The sequence below is a fragment of the Rhinolophus ferrumequinum genome, chromosome 8, assembly GCF_004115265.2.
Source record: "Rhinolophus ferrumequinum isolate MPI-CBG mRhiFer1 chromosome 8, mRhiFer1_v1.p, whole genome shotgun sequence".
Lineage (NCBI taxonomy): Eukaryota > Metazoa > Chordata > Mammalia > Chiroptera > Rhinolophidae > Rhinolophus > Rhinolophus ferrumequinum.
In genome coordinates this window covers 4609378-4633008 of record NC_046291.1, presented here as the reverse complement: position 1 = coordinate 4633008, position 23631 = coordinate 4609378, and the positions used below count along the sequence as shown (strand labels likewise).

At 53.6% G+C, this 23631-nt stretch overlaps 1 protein-coding gene across 7 annotated transcripts in view; it reads left to right on the top strand.

Moving 5' to 3' along the window:
* Positions 1-23631, top strand: part of SH3BP4 (SH3 domain binding protein 4) — an 85379-nt gene that overhangs the window by 31015 nt on the left and 30733 nt on the right. For 6 of the 7 annotated variants that reach the window (XM_033112453.1, XM_033112458.1, XM_033112454.1 and 3 more), the window contains one exon: positions 6795-6873. The exons of the other annotated variant lie outside the window; for it this stretch is intronic. The gene's annotated coding sequence lies outside the window, so the exon portion shown is untranslated. The remainder of the gene's footprint in view (positions 1-6794; positions 6874-23631) is intronic. 7 annotated transcript variants of the gene reach the window in all.

Below are 23631 nucleotides of genomic sequence, written 5' to 3'. Positions count from 1 at the left end.
GTTCGTCAGCCCTCCGGGGGCAAGTCTGATCGTGCTAATGTGGAGAACCACGGCCAGATTCAAATGGAAGGAGCTAGGTTCTCAACCATGTACTCCACCAGCGTTTTTTTCAGGTTTCTACTGTGTATTTGGCACCAAGTATCGGGTCCTTTCTGTTTCAAAGAACAAAAGGACAAAGTCCCTGTCCCCAACGTGACCTACAGGCCAGGAGAAAGGACAGCACAAGAAAAAGCCACATTCGGTGGGGATACTCCCACATGGTCTGGAGAGCACTGTATTGTACCTGAGGAAACCGAGGCCCAGAGTCCAGTTAGGTGATTTAGCAAAGGTTATGGAGCTAGTGAAGGGAGGAGCTGAAATGGGACCCCACTGGGTGACTCGGGTCATCTCAGAGGTCCTCCGTTCACAGGCTGCTCCCCTCCACCTGGACAGCACACAGGCAGGTGCCATCTCCCCATTTATTCACGGGAGAAGGTTACAGGGTCAGAACCAAAAGCCTCAGGACTTGCCTGGGCAGGTCTCCTTCGTCAGCCCATAAGCGGTGATTGTCATGACATTGGACTTGAACCGCCAGCCCCACTGAGCCCAGAATGGGGCACCAGGGCAGACGGTGAACGTCCCGCAGTAACTGGTCGGAGAGCTGGAAAAGTTAGTCAAAGCCTAGAAAAAGGAGATATAAAAAATAAAAATGAAAAAAGGCAGAGGGAGCCAAATGTGTGTCTATCTTCCAGTCCTTCTAATGTTGGGTGAAGGTCTGTTCTGACCGTGGTTTGTTTGACAGCGGAGTCTTGCATGAACCACAAGCAGATCCGTCCTCTTCATTCCCAGTTTAAAACCAAGCAGTGACATAAAGATGGGGGTGAAGCTGTCCAAGTCCAGAGTTCTTCTCGAGTTTTTTTTTTTTAATTAAGGTTTATTGGGGTGACAATTGTTAGTAAAGTTACATAGATTTCAGGTGTACAATTCTGTATCACATCACCTATAAATCCCATTGTGTGTTCACCACCCGGAGTCAGTTCTCCTTCCATCACCATATATTTGATCCCCTTGACTAGAGTGTTATTACTTTTTCCTCCAGTGTTGAATGTGGTCTGGTTTGCCGGCCTGCTTCTAAGTGATGCACCTTTGTGGGGTCCTTCCCAATTACCCCACTTGGGTGGTTGTGGAGGCTGCTCTGGTGTGGTCATTCATTCATGTCATGATTAAATACATAACAGTTTTGTAACAAGGCCTACCAGCTCCAACCAGAGGGAGCAGGAGCCCAAAGCGGGGGAAGTGGCCTTCTGGCCACAGGTGTGGGAGTCCACGTGCCCCGGAGAGAGAGTGGGCACAGTAATGGCCGGGGCCTCTCGTCTTCACACACACAGACAAACAGGAGCCTCCACCCAGGGAGGAAGGACAGCTGGAAATGCCCCACACACAGTGAATTAAACCACCGACTTGATGCCCTGTCAGGTACCAGGTAGGAACCACAGACGTGGAGAGTGAGTGGGTGGACATGTCATGAAGCCATTATGGGTGTCTGGCTGTTTCTCTCAATGAGCCTCTCCCTTTTGTGCATAATATTCAATATAGTAGATTTAACACAGGAGAGAGGAAGGAATGTTCCTTACCACATACTCTGTAGAATTTGACGTGCTACATAATTATAGGAAAGGTAAGTAAACCCGTTCTCTCTTCTATGTAAGAAAATTCCACCGTGTCAGTCAGGTGAGGTGTCACCCACGCTGACTTGGCCGTATTGGCCACCACATGCCAGATTTTTTTCCGGTTAACAGTGGTCATAGTGTTGATTTTGATAGCGTGAAATATAAAGGCCGTTGCCAGTCTGCCCAAGTGTTATTTTCTCAGTTTTGTAAATTGGTTGTCTTGGAATCTCTCCCATAAACACTGAAAACCTTAGGGTGAGGTCCACAGCCAGGCCATGAGCTCCTGACTGTCCTGAGTGTCACTCGCATGGGGGTGGGGGGTGGTCCCTGTGCTGCCGAAGGAGACCAGGAGCGCCTCCCCTCTCAAGGTTGGAGCCAGCTCCAGGTAACCGTTTTGAATGGATGAAGTTTCCCTTTTGGGCCGTGTCTGTCTCCATTTCTAGCCACACCTTGCTGTTGTTTTTCTTTCTTTCCCTGTTGCCATCGCCTGTCCCACCTGCTACCTTGGCCAGTGCTTCTGGCATCCAGCCCCACGCCTGTGGGTGTTGCCCACTGTCCTGTGCTGCTTTCTGCCCACCGCAGCCTGACCTTTGCCCCACTGCGTAAGTCGGGCTGGTAGAGAACTGGGGTCAGCAGATGTTTTCTGCAAAAGGCCAGACAGTAAATACTTTCAGCTTTGTGGGCCAAAAGGTCTCTGTGTCCTCACGCACAGAGGGAAGAACTGTGGACAAACACGTGAACAAACGTGTAGGGCTCTGTTCAGTACAACTACTTACGGACACTGCGATTTGAATTTCATATAATTGTCACATCACAAAATAGGATTCTTATTTTGATCTCTGCGCCCCCCCCCCCAACCATTTAAAAATGTAAAAACATTCTTTGTTCAGGGGCCACACCAAAACAGGTGACACACTGGATTTGGCACACGGGCCACAGTTTTGCCTTCGGTTTATGACAAGAATGTGTTGGGTTCTACTTTCTCCTCTTGTCCTCCTACTTCGGCACTTTCAGGCATGGTAGGGGCCGGAAGGGGAGAGCCCATTCCTGCCACAGAGAGACCTCCAGTCTAGACGTTCGCAGACGCAGGCTGTGAAGGGTCCTTGGGCCGATGTGTCCACACACATCCAGCATGGTGGCCTGGAAACCTAAGGAAGAGGCTTTGCAGTTTTCCGGTTTCCCCACAGCCACCCTGAGATTGCATCATCTCCGCCTTAAAGAACTGTGTGCTGGGCACGTGAGTGGGTCAGGCCATTTAGCCCATACCGAGGCTGTTGGAACAAAGTGGGAAGTTGCAGGTGTCTGCCGGCATCAGGGAAGCACGCAGGTCCTGCCCCGAGAGGCGTGCCCTGCAGCAAGGACCAGCCCTTGGTGGCTTGATGCTGGCTGGCTAACCTATTGGTTGAGGTGGCTGAAGAGTTTACAGAGCATTTTCAAATCTGCTGCTGGCACAGCAGCCCCTGGGGTGGGCGGTCATGGGCATTTGTTCTCCCATTTTGTAGATACAGTGTGTTAGTTTGCTAGGGCTGCCATGGCAACGGACCTGTGGGGTGGGTGAAACAGCAGACACTGACAGTCTCGCAGGTGTGGAGGCTGGAAGTCTAAGATCGAGTAACAGCAGGGTTGGTTCCTTCTGAAGCGGTGAGGTTGATTGTGCCAGGCCTCTCCCCGGGTTCTGCTGGTTTGCTTGGGACCCTTAGTGTCCCTGGGTTTAGAGATCCCGCCTTCATATCCACATGGCACTCCCCCTGTGTTGTCTGCCCCAGACTTCCCTGTTTGTAAAGATGCCAGTCTCATACCAGAGTAGGGCCTCATTTTAACTTGATCACCTCTGTAAGGACCCTATGTCCAAAGAAGGTCACGTTCTGGAGTACCGGGGGTTAGGACTCCCACATATGAAGGGGGCGGGCAGTTCCATCCATAGCAAAGGGAAGTGGAAGGAATGGGTGTGTGTCTTGTTGGTGACTGTCCTGGAAGGAGTATTTAGGACAGAGTTCATCTCTTTGTGTGAATGTAGCTTTCCGCCTTAAGTTTCATGAGCCTCTAGTTGTTTGTTTATCCACTGAGCTTTGCAGACCTCCTCGGGGAGGATAAACTCTGTGGTTGTAGCATCAGCTGAGATGGTGAGCTGTTGTTAGAACTGCTGTTAAGAGATGCGCAGAGAACATCAACGCCATTCTCACAGGAGAAGATACATGTGTTGGAGGCTCCTGCAGACGACGAAATCTTCTCAGCATCGCTTCTTGACAGTTCTGTGGTTCTTGGAGGTTTCCCCCAAATTTGGTTTAGTGACAGCGTTGATGTTTCTTGAAACACACACACAATCAGGGAGTGAGGCATCTTGCAGACTTTGGTAGTGTATTCTAACTTGATGAACCCACACTGAATCCTGTGATTTGGGGGCGGGGGCAATGGGACCTGATGACAGCTCCCTCAGGAGAAGAGCTTGGCCAGGAGATGGTGCCTGCACTCCTCTCAGGAAAGCTGGTGTTTAAAAAAAAAAAAAAAAGAAAAGAAAAGAAAGAAGGCTGTTGTTTGCAGAAAGCTGAGGCTTTCAGAGAGGTAGAACATGGAGCTGGGAAGGTGGACAGGACCAGTCCACCTGTTGCACCCACCCTGGACCTCACGGGCGTGACTGTCCACAGCCAGACCCGCTCCCCGTCCCGATGTCAACACCAGTTGGCAGAGAGCTCCGTGTGTGCCACTGTCCCTGCCCAGAGTCCAGCAGGACGTCTCTGGGCCAGCCTGGTTGGGCTGTGCTGGGTCCTCCCATATTGGGTATGAGGTGTGAGTTTACCAGGTCACCCCCATCTGGGGACCTGCCAGGGGTTCCTGCAAGGAAACAGCTCAGCTTCAGGGCCTGAGGGCGGTAGAGCGAAAGCCCCCTGCCTTAAATAGTCCTCTAGAAGGAGTGAGTGAAAAGCCCCAGACCTAGCAAGCCCCTTCCCCCAAAATGCTAAGCGCCTCAGTGCTCAGCAGCCGTGAGGAAGGCTGGGGTAAATGAGCTGTGAACATGAACATGACAGGCGCTCCATAAGGGAGGAGACCTGGCAGCTTTCTGCAGGTAAGACCAGGTCGCAGTCTGCAGCTGCTCAGCCAGCACTCATGTTGTGCCTGGGAGATGGGCGCTGGGCAGCCTGGGGTGGGGTGCACACCCAGGAGCCTGCCTCGCCAGCCCCCTGCCCGCCTCTCGCCCTCCATGAGGGGCCCGCGGGTGGACCAGTGCAGAGGGAAGAGACCCAGAGTGTTGGGAATGCAGGTTAGAAACCCCCGTCACCCCATCCTAGATTTGGGGGGCTGGGGTAGAGAGGAAAGGAGACAGCCAAGTTCTTAGGCTGGTGTAGGGACTTTGGAGGAGTGACTTTTAAAAATCGGGGAAAAAACAAACAAACGCATACACACAGTAGAACAAATTGGAAAAGCCAGAGAAGTCGGAGGAAACAGAAAAACACCCATAAATCCACTTCTGAGAGGCCACTTCTGGTAATATTTTCACTTCCTCAGGTCGTTTTTCAGTTCCTTTCCCCACTTTTACCTTGATGAGGTTCTCAGCAGCTCTGTCCCTACCAATCTCAATTCGTAAGCATTCTGGAGTTCTCAGAGCACTGAGTCATCTTGGCCCTGGAGACGCGTCCAAGGTAAAGGGATGGATGGACAACGGCCTCTTGTTTCCTGCCCCAGCCCCCATTTTCCTGTCTCCTAACTTTTGGTTGATGTCTCTGCCATCTGGAAGAGTTCATTGGCTGTAGTGGAGCCTTTCCCTTTACCTGTGTGATTTCTGTCACTGCTGCGCAATTGGAAGGTCTGAGTCTACTGACACAACTGCGTCTGTGCTACCGTGTCTCCCCGAAGATAAGACCTAGCCGGACAGTCAGCTCTAATGCGTCTTTTGGAGCAAAAATTATAAGACCTGGTTTTATTTAAGACCGGGTTAATATAATATATATAATATAATATAATTAGTATAATGTAATACTGGGTCTTATATTAATTTTTGCTCCAAAAGACGCATTAAAGCTTCTTGTCCAGCTAGGTCTTATTTTCGGGGAAACAGGGTAGCTTGGCTTTCCTTCTAGTTGATCCCCTTCCCTTCCTCCCACCTTTCTGTACTTTTGGAATTCGTTTTCCCGTTGAAGCCCCAGGGGGACACAGTGTCCCCAAGACTAGCCAGCTGCCCCAGCATCACAGGGAATAGTCTGTGTCCTCTTGCGATACTCGTTTTAATTGTACGTGAAATAGGTACCCGGAAGAGGGTCAGTTCTGGGCTGTCTGTTCCAGCAGGGGAAAACCAACACAGTCCAAGTGTCTTGATGTCGGGAAGGTGTCCAGAATGGCATTCCCGCCTCCCCTTTACAGCCTGACCACGTCCAGGCCTCCTCTAAAGTGCCAGAGCCCCTCTGTGACCCTGTCCAGAACGCCCGTCTGTCTGCAGATGGCAAGAGGGGAGTCACACGGTGACGCTCAGTCCCGTTTCTCTCGTCATCGTCAAGTTCAAGCTCCTGTGAGGCGTCCATCTGGCTCTGTACTTCTCATGTTAGTGCTGTGGGACTCAAACGCCCTCCTAGGGACCCAGCATGGGGGGAGGAAGCCCCACTTCTGGCAAGGTGACTGGAGTGTGTCTTCAGGGTTCAGCTGATAAAATTATTCTGTTGTAACAGCAGGTGAGGGAAGACACAGCATTGGGAGAAAAAAATAACAAAAAAAGACCTTGTTGCAGGCTGGGCTCCCCGGGAAGCCAACTCTGACACACGTCGCCGTGAAATATGTCTGTTGGGGAGCACTCTTGGGGTCAGCACCCGTGGGAGGAGGGGCGGGCAGAGGGAGAGTGGGGCTGCAGTGCTGTCTGAGCAGAGCTCGGACCCTGGGAGGGAGCAGGGTGAGGGGCCGCTTCTTCACCCCTGCAGGGCTGCCCAGGAAGGGCACTTTAGGAAAGGGTGCTGCAGGCCAGTCTCCCAGCAGTGGGGATGGAGGGGGCATCTGAGTGCCACATGGCACGTCCAGCGCTGTCCTCATCTTACCATGTAAACTCAGTGCGGAACACAGTGCACTCTAGATGTGGACGAGCCTTGGAGGGGACGCGTAGAGATGAGTTTTTCAGCTGAACGAGACTGAATCTTAGTCATGTTTCCCGTTTTTGTCTTGCAGCATCTCCTTACTTTTCTGGATGGAAGGCTGGGTCCTGGGACCCTGCCTCTGACGTCAGGGAGCTGGTGGCCTGCTGTAGGTAAGCGATGCAGCCAGGGAGTTTGGCTGAGGTGCTGTACCTGGGCTGTGTCACAACCGAGAAGCACAGACCCGTGCAGGGAGGTGGGTTCCATATGTGTGCACAGCAGCTCGGGAGGGCGAAGTAGCTTCCAGAAGCTGCCAGGGACCTGCTTGGTCTTTTAGGGCGCTGCAAACATCTCCCTCATGGCTCTGTCTTCACATCCTGGCCAGCTCTCCATGCCCTCCGCACGGGAAGGTCAGATGTCACCGTCGTGCCTGGCACAGGGGAGTTCCCAGAAGAGTCTCTGGTTTCTGTTTACTTCTGTGACTTTCCCTTCTGTTGCCACCAATGGAACCTTCTTGCTCTTCCCAGAAACCAGATGGGTAACTCGTCCTCCACCCTGACTGACGACCACGGGACAGCGCCCAGACTGGCGGTCCTGTCGTGCCTGCACAAAGCAGTGACTCTTAACAACGTAAGAGGTTCTGAGTTCCCAGACAATGGCCAGCAGTGCCGAGATGGGAGTTGGGGAGCTCCGTTTGGCCCCCTGGTTCCGGGTCAGCCGCGCTGGGGCTCTGGGAAGCGTTTGTCCTTGGAATACAATAGCAGAAAATGTTAAAAGGAAACGCTAGGTGGTTCATGAGACATAACTGGAGGCTTTTGGAAATCCCAGCAGAAAGGAAAGAGTAAAGCGTATCCTGCTAGAATGTTCTCGGGTATTTTCTTGGCTGTTCTTTGCAATAGAAGGAAACCATCTTTTGTCAAGTCAGTTGGGCTAAGAGCGTCTCAGTCACATGGTGCTGCCTTCTTGTGTATAAAAACAACAGAGCCTTTCCGCCTCAGGTGAAAGGACTGGACTGCCCTTAAAATGGACATTTGCATAACCCTGGGTCACTGGGGGGACTTCAGAGGAAACAGCTCAGAGGCTGCGGTCTTTTCAGGGTCATGTTTGAATAATAAAAGCCATTCCAAATTGGGCAGCCCCTGGAATTTTTTCAGGTTTTTCTTTTTTAAAAATCGTCTGTGTCTTCTGTCCTCATGGGGGGAAGGGGATTGGTTTTGTCCCAACAGTTTCCTCTCCCCACCTTTTATATCTTGCAAGCAGGACCCGCCTGCGCTTTAGAGTGAAAGAATGCTTGGGACTCTTCGGGGTTGTGACCTGGGGGCTTTTAAAAGTGAAGTGAGGAATTCGGGAATGTTTGGGTCCCGGGTCAGTCCTCACCCACTGAGGTCTCAGAGACTTAAAATACCTCTGTCCAGGAAGCAGCCTCAGGCCGGCCTTGCCTTCTGAGCGCAAGCCCTCCCCTGGAGGCTGTGGTCTGTTTGGGTGGCCTCCACATTCCTAACGTTCTTCTGGCTGGGCATCGCCGGGGAGGCTGGGGTTCTCGGAATCAAACTCAAGTACGCAGCTCGGTTCTTCTCTCTAGGTCAGCTGGGTGCCAGCGGGTTGCTCATGGCTTCTTTTCCCCTCCCAGGGTCTCACCTTTGGATCTGCGGGGCACAGGTTGTCCGGTGCAGGCCCCATCCTGAGCAGGGCAGGAGGAGGTTAATGGAGGGGCCCTGCCCGTGGCCCCTCCTTGGCTCTGGCAGGTCCCTGGGTGTCGTTTATGTGGTTTGCTTTTTCTGGCACTGAGCCAGAGGTACCAGAGCTGCTAAATGTCTGGGAAGAGGAAACAGGAGGGAGGGATGGGGCCTGGCCATCTGGACATGAGCCAAAGCGGTGCCCTCTGTCTCCATCTCAGCATAGAGGGCCCCTGGGAAGGTCGCGAGGGAGATTCACTTTTACCTGCCTTGGCAGAGTGGACATGTGTCTCACAGCATTTAAAGAGACCGTCCACTGGCTATGGACAAAAAAGGGGTGGGGGGAATCTTGACACATTTGGCCAATTTTTATGTCTTCCCCCCCACCCCATCCCCGAAACATACATGCAGTGTTTTCTGTGTTTCTCAATATTCAAGATCTGATTTGTCTCAACTTCTTTGTGAGATGGAGCTCCCAGGGTTTTAATTTCTATGTCCAGAGGTTTGCTCGGTGCCTGGATTTGCATGTAATCCCTGCAACTCCAGGCGATGATCTTAACCTGTTACTGATCCCGCTGTGAATCACCATCAGTAACAGTTTATTAAGCGCCCGTGGCTGCTGCTGTCAAGACGATGGACCCAGTGAGGGAGCAGGAATGGTGCTGACCCCATTCCTGTCGCTGTAAGACCAGTGTGAAGGCAGGTGTGCCCGGATAGAACGGAACTTGGCCCGCCAGATCCTTGGGGAGCGTGCCAGCCCAGGATGGAGCTCAGTGGGGAGACCCGGGTTGGGTCCCAGGTCTCTGCAGGTGCCGGTCAAGGTGGGAGCTCCAGCTCAGGACACTTCCACTAAGCATCTACTCCAATCCTGGGGCCCTGCGTCTTGCCCTTTTATAGTTGAGGCTCAGAGGACAAGATCAGGGGAGAATCGTTAACAAGTAGCAAAGCCCAGGCCTGGAGTCCGAGTCTGTGTGCCCCAGGCCACTCCGTCCTTACTACCTCCCTTACCTGGCGCCCGGGAGAGTGCGGGAACTACGTGGGCAAGCGTCCCCGTGGCCAGCACCTGCCAACAGAAATGAATTTCCAGCCACAAGCATGAGCCACACAGCTAATTTTTAAAGTAGATGAAATTAGATGTTTTTCTCTTTGAACGATAAGTTTACTTGAAAGTCGAGGATGCAATTAAGAAATGAGCTGGGTGATCGTAAAGAACTGTGCCGTTCAACGACCTGGACTCATCCACTCTTTGTAGGGGTAGCTGGCTGGGTACCCTCTGTCCGCACCACATGAGAATCACTGACAAATTCTTGCTCTTCTTACATTACTTTTCAGGCTGGGGATCTCCCAACTTTTCTGATTGTATGGGTTTTGTTGTTTGTTTTTCTGATGTGAAGGTATACTATCCAATTAACTGTGTCAAAGTGGACAATTCGCTGGCCTTTACTACATCCACAGTGTTGTGTAACCATGACCACTCTCTGGTTTCAAACTTTGTCGTCACCCCAGAACGTCACCCCCTGTCCATTGGTTGGTTATTCCCAGTGCCCCCTGCCTTCAGCCCCTGGCATCCACTAATTCGTTTACTTTGGAGGTATGAATTGGGCTCCAGCCTGTATGTAGGGGAGGTCCTGGCTTTCACGTGTCCTTAGGACGGATGGAGGAAGGCCAGTGCCCTTAACATCCTGACATCCAGGCCTGCGGGGGCTGTCACTGGCCAGGTGACCTGGGAGCACTGGTTCTTTGCCTGCTTGGGCGCCTCTTGGGGTAAGGTCTGTCGACGTAAGAACGTCCAAACCTGTAGAGAAGTTTTATAAAAATGTATTGGAGCCAAACAGAGGATCCACCTGGATATAAGATCTCAACAGACTGAATAAAATGCTCCATTGGAATAACAGTTTGCAGATTCTTGTATGCATTTTGAATTAAGGAGGGAACATGAGGAAGACGACATGCAGATAGGAGAAAGCCAGGCGGGGAATTAGATGACAGGATACTTAACGAAATGATGTGCTCTCTCAAGGGTAGTTTTGCTTCTGAGGGGTCTGAAAAAGAGGCGTTGCAAAGGTGTGTGCACAGGAACAGTGGACAGGGCTTGCTTGAGGCAAAGAAACTTTTTTCTTGAAGGTATATGCCGGGGGTGTGACTACGCACCATGATCCACCCAGTTAGGAATTAATTTATGGTCAGATCACCCTGTAGACAGAACCCCTTCTCGTCCACAGGTCTGACCTCACAGTTGTCAGCGGGTGACCCAGGAGCACAGAGAGAGGGGAACCCCGTAGCTATGTGTCGCCCTGAGGCATCTCTCAGCCTCGGTCAAGACCACTGCAGTACAGTACTTCATATGCTGCTGCTCCTTAAGTAAAGGGCTGCCACTGAGTATGCATGAGGTCGTGAACCCCAAAATGACAGAAACCTGAAGCTGCACCCTAGCCACACGTTAGACTAAAGATGGCATTTACGTGTTCTAAAAAGCCTTGTGTTTTGGCCTCCTAACTAGCCTGCCTTTTCACCCTCCTTAAAGCAGATATGTCATGAGGACAATGAGAAATTTTTGACCTACTTGAGGCATTGGAGATAAAAGGTGTGAGTGAAGAAGGATTCCACCAGGGTTTGTTTCAAGAGCCTACCAATCTCTTGCTACAACCTACTTAGGAAGACATTTCCAGCCTAATCACAAATCCCACTCCACATCTTCCTGTCTCTCTGGCTGGACTTTCCCCGCTTTGTTAGTTCATTATTTAAAATTGACTGGGCGGGCTGCAAGTTAGGAAGGGCAGAGAGAATGTATTTCACTCTCGAGTCAGAAACATGTCTCTGCAAAGAGCTTATAGCTTTGGTCTTGTTTTGTAAGTATAACCGAATTTCAGTTCTGAGCATCTAAGCACTTTACATAAATTAATTTCCTTGGCCCTCAGTTTCCTCATCTGTACAAATGGAGCCAGTGTCTCAGGAGGCTCTCAAAGATAAAAAGAGTCAAATACACACTCAGACTTGCTCGACCAGAAAACGGGAGGATTATCGCAAAGATCCAGAGACGAAGCACAGGAGACCTGGAAGGACCCAGGAGCCGGAATTTGAGAAATTAAGCTGCTCTTCAAGAACCGCATGTTTTCCCCACCCGTGCTGCTCCCTTCGGCCTCTGCTGCTCGCCCAGCGCACACCTGGCCCAGGAATGGCCGCGCAGGACCTGCCCCTGGACCACGTGTGCATTTCCCAGCTCCCAGCTCTCAGAAGAAGAGGGTTGGGCTGGCTCGCTCTTTTGAGCCGGCAGACTGTGGATCGATGTCCACTACTGATCCATTGGGAGGAGGCAGGGCCATGGGGGTGGCCAGGCTGGGGGCGTCCCTGGGCCAGGGAGTGATGGCCATTGGTGCTCGCAGGAAAGTGAGGAGCTGGCATGCTTCACTCCCACCTGGGCTTATGTGCAGGCTCCCCACCGCTCCTCCTCTCTTTCTTCCTCCCTCCCTCTCCTTCCATCTTCCCTCCCGCCCCGCTCCTCCCTCTGATTTTGCCAGAACCCCATCACTTTGGGCAAGTCATTGAGCCTCTCTGGGCCTCCCTTTTCTCGTGTCTTTATTGAGGGGCCCTGAACACCAACCCCCTGCCTCCTCTGTGGACACGTAGTTGGTGTGGCTGAGGGGCAGCCCTGCACTGACGTTGCAGTTCGTGCCATTTGTCAAGCACACTGCCATGACCGCAGGCCACCCCAGGGGTCCCAGAGGTCCACGCGGGATTAACGTGACCTGCTGGCCAGTGAATTACTCAGGGCCCCTTCTCCCCAGCGGTGAGCAGGTGGCCTCAGGGAAGGGCTGACTAGAACTAACCGGGGTCTCCCTGGTGGACGTGCTCTGGTGGTGTTTGGAGGACGGCAAGCCGAGGTACTCCTGTCCCCATTTGATGGACACAGGTCCTGGCGTCCCACGTGTGGTGCAGGAAGGGACCTAAAAGGCCAGTGAGCCAAGTTTTGATTTGTCAGAGGAAGCAGACTTAAAAAGCCCGTGGCTTTAGGAAGGGCAGACAAGGTCACACAGTGTCTTCCACTCACCACGCGCCAGGCGCTCCCCACTCGCCATGCCTGTCTGTGTTGTGTGGCTGTTGTCCTGGCTTCTTGTGGACAGGGGCGCTGTCCCTCTCCCACCCCCCACCCGTCCCCGTGCAGCCCTGGACTTCATGCTCAGTAAACACAACGTGGTTCTTTTTCCTTCTTTGTCAGCGCCCACAAATCCTGTTGATACTTGCTGTGTCTACGTATGAGCTGGAATGTGTGGTCGCACCTCTGCCTTCAGGTTTTGATGATGAATTATAAAAAGCATTGATCGATGCTCTAGGTTAGCCTGGGGTACCCTCTGATAGAGAACAGTCGTCTGGGCCTAGTCCATTGAACCTAATTTTTATCAATAACAGAAGAGGTGTGTGTTTACCCTGATGGACTCTTAGCCAGGGTCCCTTCAGAGAGTCTGGGCAAAACGTTACAGGCCTGGGTGGTTTTCTCAAGACGGAGCCCATAGCCCTTATCGGATTCCTCAAAGGATTTGCTCAGGAAGGCCGGAGACCTGCTTGGAGATAAGGGGAACTGGAGATAAGCTGACCTGGGCTGGCTCCCCTGCGCTGGCCTGCTCAGCGTAAACCAAGAGTAAGCTTGACGGAAACCACGTCAACTCTTCATTCCCTGCATCTATTTGTTATTTCTTTTGCTTTTTTGTTAAGTCCAGATGTTATTTGCTCATTTACAGAATGGGAAAGAGACCTGACTTACGAAAATTATCTTTGGATTTTTGTTGACCTTGAACGAAACCTGAAAATCAAAGGTGCTCACCAGGTGGTTAATGGAAACCCAGGGTCCCGGTGAACGGGCAGCATCCACCGGGTGACTCACGGGCTGTCCGTGATTGGTGACTGGAAAAGGGGGTGTTCAGGCTACACGGTGTGCAGGTCTCGCCGTGGCATTTGAAGAGGAATTAGTGAGCTCGCTCCTAGAGAGGAGGTTGGGGTTTTCAGTGAATGACACATGAGGTGCTGGGCGGTGCACTTGGCGAAGAAGAAGCTTCCGGGAGAGAAATGTCATGTACAGCGTCGGCCAACCTCTTCTGTGGCTTTGCCTTGTATTTACGTTTCGCCCAGTGGTTTACAGTTTGCAGCGCGCTCGGAGGCTTGTTCCTATTTTCTCAGGGAGCTGAGGGCCGAGCCGGCTATTAATTTGAGCCTCTTTTCCGATGAGAGCTTGTGCCTCAGAGAAGCTGAACATTGATTGACTGAGGTCAGACGGGACCTTCTGACATCCTCACACAGAGTCCCCAGAGCCCAAAGCCTGGGGTCGGATGATGGAAGGCTCAGCAGGGTTCAAGAACTGTCCTTTAGCGGAAGGAGTGGCCTGACGGTAGCAGAGGCCAAGTGGGGCCTGGGTGGACCTCCGACAGGAATGCTGCACGCCGGGTTCCGGCTGGCTTAGATCTCTTGATTTCAAAAGGACTTAATGATACTTGAGAATGGGTCTCCATGTGCCTGGGCATAAATATTTGTCAGGACGCAGTTTGCCTGCAAGTCAGCAGGAAAGTGTGCCCACGGTGGGACACTGTGTTTCTACGGAAAGTCTTCAGGGTCCCACGCGTGAGCGGGCCTCTGAGGGAACCTCAGTACGTACGGTATGCCTGCGTGCGTCTCCCATTGACAGGGTCAGGAGGACAGGGTGTGGCCTGGTGGCAGGGGCGTGGAGCCCTCCCCTTGCTGTCCTTCCCTGAGGCTGGTCCAGGAAGCACAGCAGGGCTGCGGCCAGCACGTCGAAGATAAACTCCCTCCTGGCCAGGGTCTGGGGGCCCTAAAACACTGGACTCGGGTGCCCTAGATCCTACAGACTCAGCCCATGGAGGCCTGGCTACCAGTTTATCAATTTGACAGGAGAAAAGCGGATCCTTTGGTGATACAAATAGAGGTTGGTAATACAAACTGGCTGGCAGATGGGTGGATGGGCTGAGAGCAGAGCGAGGGTCCTGTTAGATGGAGCAGCTGCGTGTGGTTTCCTGAGTTGAGAAGAAGACCCCCTTTTCTTGGGGACCCTTTTCCTCCCACTTCACTTGTGTGGTGCTGGCAGGGTGAGCCTGTCTGGGGGGGACTCTTAGTGACCAACGGCTCTGTGGCTTCGCTGACTGACCCCTGTGGTGCCTCAGTTTGCTTATCTGTGAAACGGGAAGAAGCTTCACAGCTGTGCCACCATGTTGTGGAGTGGATCTGGGCTGCGGAAGCCGGCCCCACAGGACGGTGACCAGGGCCTGGAGGCTGGGCCGCGTTGACTCTGCATCCAGGTGGCTCCAGGGCCTGCCCTTCCCCCGTACTTTCTTCAGCTTGATTTTGGTGCCCAAGTCGGTTCCATTTTTCCTTAGCGAGTTTGAATTGGGTTTTTAGAGTCCTGAAAATCACCCAAGATGGCCCCACTGCTGTCCTTATCCGGGGTGCATTGCTCCAGTGAGACCGCAGGGTCTGAGGTCTCGTCAGTGCCTCTGACCAATCACCACCTTCCGCCGTTGCTGGGGCGCAGTCTGCTCACCTCTCCTGTTTCTAGCTTCTTCCTTAGCCGGACCAGGCCCCCTCCTGTCTACACATAGCTTTCTTTTTCGGTCCTTTAGTAGTTTATTCCTGATGGTAACAAAAATATGTCTCAGGGTATATAATCCTTTTTAACAAAGGTACCTTTTCAGACTGTGGCGTACTTGACATTTTAGCTCCAGATGGGTTCTGCTAGACCCATTCCTAAGAGACATAAGCGAGTCACCGTTGTCCTGTTTAGAGTGACCTGGCTTCTTTACAAGGATTCTTTTCTTAAACATTTTTCCTTGAACATACAAGTTTTGTGAAGTGTCACAATTCAGTTGTATGTAGTATATTCACAGAGTTGTGCGACCACCCCCACTGTCGCGTTCCAAAACATTTCACCAGCCCACAGGGGGACCTGTGGACAGTCATTGGACGTTCCTCCCTGCCCCCAGCTGCTGGCAGCCGCTAGTCTGCTTTCTTTCTCTACGGATCTGCCTCTTCTGGGCTTTCCTATACGTGGAATCAGACGGTGTGTGATGTTCTGGACCTGTCTTCCGCTATGCTGTTTTTAGGATTCCTCCAGGCTGTAGCACGTGTCATAATTCCCTTCCTTTTATAGTGATGTTCCATTGTATGATAGACCACGGTGTGATGGCCTGTTTATCCGTCAGTGGACACGTGGGTTGTTTCTTCCTTTTGGCTCTTATGAATGGTGCAGCTAAGGGTCATATTTTGCCATCCTAATTTGATTCTAAGAGCTTTCTTCTCTTCCAAGTTCTGGGAGCGAACCCTAGCTTTCATTCCTGCGCCCTCCACCTCCAATCTCCAGGAATTTATAAACCTCCAAGAGGCAGGGCTTGACCTGCTGTTGAGTTGGTGGACAAGCTGGGGCCACGGTCACACAGAGGCCAGTTTGGGGTTGTCCCTGTGGATTCGTTCACCTGTGTGTTGACAAAGCAATGCCAGGAATGGTGAGTCACTGGCAGGAAGTGTCACTTACTGGAAAGGAGAGGCCGGGGTGTCAGTACAGACCTAGGCCAGGTGTTTCTCCAGTTGTGGTCCTTTGTCACCTGCATCAGGTTCACAGGGGAGACTTGTCAGAAAACAGCTTTCCAGTCCTCCCCTGTGCCCCCCTGTCCCTCAGCCTTCCCACACTTGCTGCGAGGCAGATCTGAAATGACTGCAGCAAAGGGAGCTCCCTTGCTTCCTGATCTGATCGGCCCGCTGAAGGGACAGGCTGCAGAGAGCAGGGTGGCCTCCCCCTGCAGCATAGCCGAGAAGCTCTCTGGTTCCCCTGACCCAGGGTCCCGTCTGCCCATCTCCCCAGGTCAGTCACCTGACTGCTCCCCGCACCCCGCCCCTGCAGTCACAACCCCAGGGCATTCCTGTACCCCACCTACACCTCTGTAAATGGTCCTTCCACTGAGCTCACCTAAAATGATGCTAATTCATGGTGCTTTCCTGTGGGGACTCGGACTGACAGCTCCGCCTGTCCCTACCCAGCGAAAATGGCCAGGCAGGGCCAGGAACCTGCATTTCACAGACCCTGAACTCCTTGGAGCTGGGGAACCACTGGCCCAGTAGGTCGCTGGCGTTCTCGGCTTCCTTGTGTCCAGACCCTGGACTGACCGCCCTTGTTGTGCCTTTCAGAGCACAACTGGCTTTTGTTCGCCAGAGGAAGCAAACGTTTACCGACCCTTCCTGACCTCCAGATTTTGCAGGTTTAACACACGCCTTCCAGGCAAAACGTAGTAGGGCCAGGAAAGGAGAAGATGGACAGAGCTTGTTGGCTTTGGGAAGAATGACTCCCCCCATCCCCACCCCCACCCCACCCCCGAGGTCCCCTGTGCACAGACACTTAGCTTCCTTTCAGCGACTCACTTGCAATCCCTTGGCTGTGCCCCTGGAGGTGGGGTACCCCCCCACCCCCCGAGGGTGAGGACCTGACTGAGTCACTGCAGCTGTTCCCACCCAGCCCTCTGGCTCCAGCCACTAATCCTGACCTGGACTGGCGCGGAGTGGTGGAAACCCGAGAAAGCCGCCTCTCCTGTAGGGGCGGCTGGTCAGAGGACAGCGGCGACGGGTGGGGGGCAGCCTCTCCTCCTGTGTGTCTCTTCCTGCTTTATTCTAACAGTTTTTCCTTCCTTTCTTCCTTTCTCTGGGGAAAGCCATGGTCAGAAAATCTCAAAAGGTCCACTTTGCTGCCTCGGGAGTATCGTACCGAGATTCATGGGTTTTGGTAAAAATGGATCAGTCAGAAAGCTGTAGAGTCGCTTGTTTGTATAAGAAACATACTCCTTTTATTTGTAATATATTGTTAACTGTTACAAAAACATTCCAGAAAGCAAGCCAGCAAGACGAGGGGAGCCAGGACCACAGCATGCCCAGAGCTGCTGGTCTCTAGACTCTGGGCCCACCTTACTCTACCTTGTCACCTGGGCTGTTTGGCCTCCAGGGTCCAGGCAGGGCGTGAGGCCGCCACGGATGGGAAGATGGTCTGTGCCGTGTAGGCCTCCAGGGTCACCCCTCCAGCCTGTGGCTCGAAGAGGGACTGAGACAGAGGGAGGTCATGGAGGAGGGACCAGGCGGGCCGCAGTGACAGCAGCGAATGGCCCCTGTGATATGGAGGTTGAGATGAAGGCTTGGGGTACCACACAGTATCTGTATGTCCTGGGGCAAGTTGGTTCTCCAGATCTGCTGCGTTATCTCTGCTCATCGAACATGCTTTGGAGATTTCAGTTATTGGGTAAAGCACTCAGCATGGCCTGGCCCGTGGGACAGGGCACCACCCCCCTGGTGAGAATTGACATGACTGCTGTTTATCCAGGGCCAGGCGGACCCATACCTGGGAAATAGAGTCGGGAGGCAGATTGCAGGCAGTTTGGGAGTGGGAGTATCTGAAAGAGGGGCGGAGGGTGACCTGGCCAGAGAGCAGGTAGAGTCTAGAGTCTGGGTTGGCCTGGGGACCAGGTGGGCCACATCCTGCGTGCTGCCTGTTTTTGTAAATAAGGTTTATTGCAAGCGAGCAATGCCCACTCATCAGCTATTACTGTCTTTGCCTTTCAGACCTAAAGCCAAGTGGTTCCAAGAGGCCACGTGGCCCACAAAGCCTAATGCATTTACTTTCTGGCCCTTTGGTGTCACCAGGCAGGGGACATCTGGCGAGGTCTGGAGACATTTTTGGTCCTCATAACTGGGGTTGGGAGGTGCTCCTGACCCCTGGTGGGGTGGGTAGAAGCTGGGGTGGTGCCGTCCTGTATGCACAGGAAAGCCCCCACAGAAAAAAGGAGCAGGCCCCAAATGTCAGTAGTGCCGGGATTAAGAAACGCTGCTTTCTAGAAAAAGTTTGCTGTTTCAGCTGGAGACCAGAGACTGGACTGGATGGGGGAAAGGAGGCATCTGGGATGAGTGCTTCTGGGCCGTGCCCTTCGCTAGGATGGGGGTTAGGAGTACGGGCCCTTCTGGATGGGGGTGCGGCAGCTGTTATATGAGACAGGGCTGCCATGGAGACATGGGTTTGGGCATTGACAGAGACTAGGTGGCCCTTAGCCAGTCCCTGGACTGTGGCTCAGCCCCTAAAGAGAGAGAGTGAGCAGAGCCCGAGGCAGGAACAGACACTGGGGCCATCGCACACTCGGGCAGAAGGAGGAAGAGGAACCTGAGGGGAGGTGGGACGGCCCAGTCACAGGGGCGCTGCGGAGACCCCTCAAAAGCCAGCTGTGCGGGTGGCCGCAAGCTGCCAGGTGAGACAGGCTCAGGAAAGCACCCATAGGGCATGGCGCCCTGTGGGCCTTCCTCTCCAGCCCCAGTGAGAACAGTGTGTCCAAGCTGTGGGTGTGGGAGAGGGAGCTGCTTCCAGAGGAGGCCGGGCAGGGCCGAGCTGTCTGTGCAGGAGGAAGGACAGTGGCTGCAGGAGCTGTGGGGAGAGCCGGTGCCATGGAGGATGTTTATGAGCTGAAAGGAAGGCGGCCCGTTCCCAGCCTCCTCAGCACCAGCCTGCCAGCCTGGAGCCCCATGCCGGCTTGTGGGGAAGGCGGCCCCTGCTGCTAGGCTGTGGCTGTGCGCTGACTGACAGCACAGCTTTCCCGAGAGGAGGAGGGGGCCAGGGAAAAGGTGCCACTGAGAAATCGGGTTGGACGTGTGGTGTCAACCACGACAAAGCAAAGCAGAGGACAGAGACACCCTGAGGTGGTGCCCCTTTCTGCTTGTGGGTAATTAGTTTCTTTTCCTGAGTTTTATTCTCTGTATAAAATAATCACTCTCAGGCACTTCATCGTTGGAGGTAAAGGAAAAGCTTCTCCCCGCTGCCCTGGGTCCTGGCTATGCCCTCAGGCTCTGGGCCACACTGGCTACCTGTCGTGTGGGTCGTCTCGAGTCACCGTCAGAACTGTAGGGAAACAAGCTGAATTACCTGAAGGCACGGCCTGGTGCAGTGTCTGGCGAACTGTCTCCTGCAGGCGGCCATCAGGTCCCTTGAAGTCCATTTCCTGTCTGGTACAGACTTGTAGCAGAAGCTTGTGGAAAAGGAGGCTGATTTACATGAGTTTTACTTGATGCTTATGTTTAAAAACCAATGGGAGCAGCCGTTGCATCTGTTCCCCTTTGGGGGCCCTGCTGTGGTCCCCAGGCCCCGCTGACGCCCAGTGCCTATGTAGTCAATGCCCTGACTTAAGAAACACACCACTTCTGATGACCGTTAGGTTTTCAGGACAGAAACCTCCCTGGACAGACAGGAAGAAGGCTGTGGACACAGTAAGTCTTGCTTTGGAGAAGTCACTTTCACATACGGTGAGATTGGAGCAACCCCGGAGCCTGCGTCGGTTTCAGTTCTACCTGCTGAGCGGCTGTGGCTGTGTGCGGGGCTCTGTGGGTGCTGGGGGTGCTGGACGCCGTCCTGGCTGAGCCAAAGCATATGGCCTGACTGAGGAGACACGGTGAGATAAGCAGTTACAGTCTATTCATTAGGTCCTGTTGTACGCGCCCTGGCTGGGGACCACAGACGGGGTGTTGACTCGGAGAGAAGCTTACTGGTGTAGGACCGGCCGTCCCGTGGACGCTGGCAGATGCCCTGTGCCCTAGCGCTGGCTCTGAGGAGGCAGCAAAAGCAGTAACTGATGGGAAGGTGCCTGGACCTCTGTGGGTGGGTCCCACAGTCCCCCCGCGTCACACACAGTGCAGTGACGGACGGCCACGCTGAGTGGCCCGGGGTCTTCTCCCCACAGGCAGGTCATCTGCATAGGCCCTGCTGGTGCTGGTTGACAAGGGCGGTAGTACAGAAGGAGCTCCCTAAAGTGCTTGTCACGGGAGCTGAGGGAGTTGCCGTTACCTGCCAAGTTTTCACCCTTCTTATTGTACTCCCGTATGTGTGCGTGTCTTACACAAAGAAAGCTCCAAAGTGTGCTTACACCTCTTGTGTCCGACTGGGGCACGTGAGCAACTCCACTCGAAGAGCGTGTTTGTTCTCTTACAACCAGCAATCCATGTGTCCCCAGACCTGGCCTCCTCCCAGGAGGAGGACACTCACGTGACTGACTGGCCCAGCCGAGGTGCCCACGGGGCTGCCGGGCTGTCCGTGCCTGTCGCGATACGGTGAGTTTTCCCCAAGGCTTGGCTGTGTGTTCACATGGTCCAGTCACTGACCCATCACAGGAGAAAAGCTCAGTGAGACTCCCGCCCAGGGCAGCGCCGTTGGATCAGCTGTGCAGGCCGGGCCGGAAGACCTTTCTGCAGCAGGAACCACACCTTGCAGGCCACACAGGGGCCCCGGAATTCCGGCAGCCACATCGGGCTGCTTGTTAGCGAGCCCACGGTGTGGGTTCCAGGTGTCACTCATCTGTTAAGACACATTGATCTCTTCAAAATCAAAATGTTCTTAAGGGCAGAGCTGCCCGGGGTGAGAAGAGCTCACCTCCCCTGCGCATTTCAGTCTGCAGCCCACGGATGACCCATCGTTTCGAGGGCCCTTGTGCGTGTGCCTGGCACACGTCTACAAAGAACTTCGCCTGCAGAATTGACTGCGGTGGGAGTGCTACTCAGGAGCTCGTGTGTGACACCCAGAAAGTACTGCTGCCCTTGGGTGATTTTGTGCCTGGGGTCGGGTCGGGGGTCGGTGACAGCAAAGCAGTGCAGGCAGACTTGGTGGAAGGCTAGGGGGGTTTGCCCAGGTGTGGCAGAGCAGAAACTTCCGGGCCAGGGGCGCGGCATGCCCAGCGGAGCGGGCTGCATTTGGGTTTTCAGTGGGACAGGCTCTCTGAGCCGGGCAGAGGTTAGGCTGATGTGGTCAGTGCCAAACCTAAGGACTCGCCTTTGGGAAGCGGGGCGGGAGACGGTGGAGATGAAGCAGATGAAGCAGCTGTTGAATGAGTGGATTTTCCCCAAGGAATGAGGGCATGCAGGTAGTGGGGGGCTTACAGGGCTCGGGGGGAGGGCCAAGTCCTCACAGGTGGGGAGAGCTTGGTTGGGCCTAGGGGCGGCCAGGCGGGGGACCATCTCCCGTCACCGTCTGCTGTTGAGGCCGAGAGAATGGGCTCTGGGTTCTAAATAGAACGACTGTTGTACTTTGGTGGGTGGGTGAGTGGGGTCCAGGTTGAACAGTGATTCTCTGTCCTGTCTGCGAATTAGAATTACATGAGAGCTTTTTAAAAGTGAAATTATTGCTTAAAAGCTACCCCAGGAGTTTGTCCTCAGCACCCGGGGTTGAGAAACTGTTAAACTGGGCGCCCTTTGGGGAACAAGCGTGTGGATATGGCTGGGAGGTGGAGGCCTGCCGGTTGCGGGAAATGGAAGGGAAAAGGGTGAGAGAGGCAGGGGCCTCCCAGCCAGTGGCTCAGGTTTACAGGGTAAGTGACAACGACATTGATAACAGCCCTCGGGGAGAACGGGTGTTCTCAGGAGGGGCGGTTTTGCCCCCCAGGAGACACTTGGCAATGGCCAGACATTTTGGGTGTCTAGGAGCAGAGACGCCTCTGGCTTCTAGTGGGCAGAGGCCAGGGATGCTGTTAAACTTCCTACTAGGCGCAGGGCGGCCCCCCAACCCAGAGTGATCCCCTCTGAGCAGTTAGTGTGCCAAGACTGGGAACCCCTGACCTGGGAGAGACAGATGAGTGTTGGCGTTTCACCAAGCGCGTGGCACGAGTTAGCAGGTTGAAACCAACTCCCTTGGAAGAGATAGGTGGTATGATTGTCCTCGTTTTATAGATGAAGACGTGGAGGCACCAAGGAGTTAAGTAACTTGCCCATCTGAGGGGTTTCAAACTTGGAACAAAGGGACTCTATTGGTGAAAGGGGAGGTCACCGAAGGTGAGAAGGTGGTGACTGTGGTGTTGAGTAAATAGGGACGCCCCCCAGTAGAAATGCAGAGAATGTGTGGTTTGTAGGAGACTGAGTTTATTTGAGTCCCTGGCATATGGCTGTTTGGGGACACCAGTGCTGTGCCCACACGTCCTCAGTCTCCAAGGAAGACAGTGAAGGGAAATGATACTCACTGAGTACTCTATGCTCCCCTAGCTGGGCAGATTTTACTGTCCTCCTGCTGCAGGTGATATAAACAGGCTCAGAGAGGTTAAGTAACTTGTCTAAGATCACACAGCAGGCCTTTGCGCTCAGATCTAACTCCAAAAACCCTGTGCTTCCTTCTTTGTGCCGCGTCATCACCCAAATTTAGTCCTCACTGCAGTCCCAGGAGGAAGAGGAAGACACTGGGGGTATTGTAATAATTTATTAAAGGTCAGGTGAGGAAAGCAGGGACTAAGCCAGAACACCACGCGAGGACTCGGGGAACAGATCTGGGCCCCGACTCCAGCTGTGGGGCTGGAGGCAGGGTGCTGAGTGTGCAGACGAGACCCGCAGTGTCTTATCTGTAAGCGCAGGGACGAAACGACCCGCCTTTCGCAGGAGGAAGAAGGTCAGCCCACGGGGGAGAAGACAAGTACGTATGTCCTCACAATTACAACACACGTCCTCCAGACAGCCTTTCCTTGCCTGGTCTTCTTCCAGAATTCTTGTCTCTTGATGAATCAGTAAAGGTGAGATTCAGTTTGTGCCAGAAGACACATTAAAAGTCTAACTGCCAATTGACAGGGGCTGTCTGGCCTCCGCCGTCTGACCTGCAGGCCTCAGCGCTCTACCTGCGTGTCCATCCTGCTGCCAGCCCTTTCTCCCTCCCTGGCAGAAGGTCCCATTGCACCTTCGCGGCCATCAGGCGGGAACCTTGTACCTGGAGCTGTGTTCTGTCTCCCTGCCTCTCTGGAGCCCCAGTGCGTCCCACAGCCTTCTCTCGCGCCCTCAGCTTCTGCCAGCTGCTGGAAATTTCTATTCTGGGTTTTGCCTCTGTATTCGTTTTCAGCGCTGTGACTACATAGGGTGTCTATTTGAATGACTAAATATTTGTCTTAGTTGGGACCTGTACTGCTGCAGACTGGCGGGACCCCAGTGCAAGGAACGTGACGTTGTGGCCAGGTCGTTGTGTGTTCCTCAGAGCTCCTGAGCTGGAGCCCTGTGGGGGACGAGACGTTGCCCCCATTCTGCCCGCACTGAGGGCGCACCGCTCTGCTGTCCTCCCCTCCCATTTTCAGGCGGTTGGAGTGTGGTCTTAGGTAATGGCAGTGTTCCGACAGCTCCAGGATTTCAGTGAAAGTAGCTGTTTCAAAGCCTCAGTTACTTGGTTGCCACTGAGAAATGCCTTTGGGAGTCTCTTGGGGTGACTTGGCAAGAGTTTTACAACAA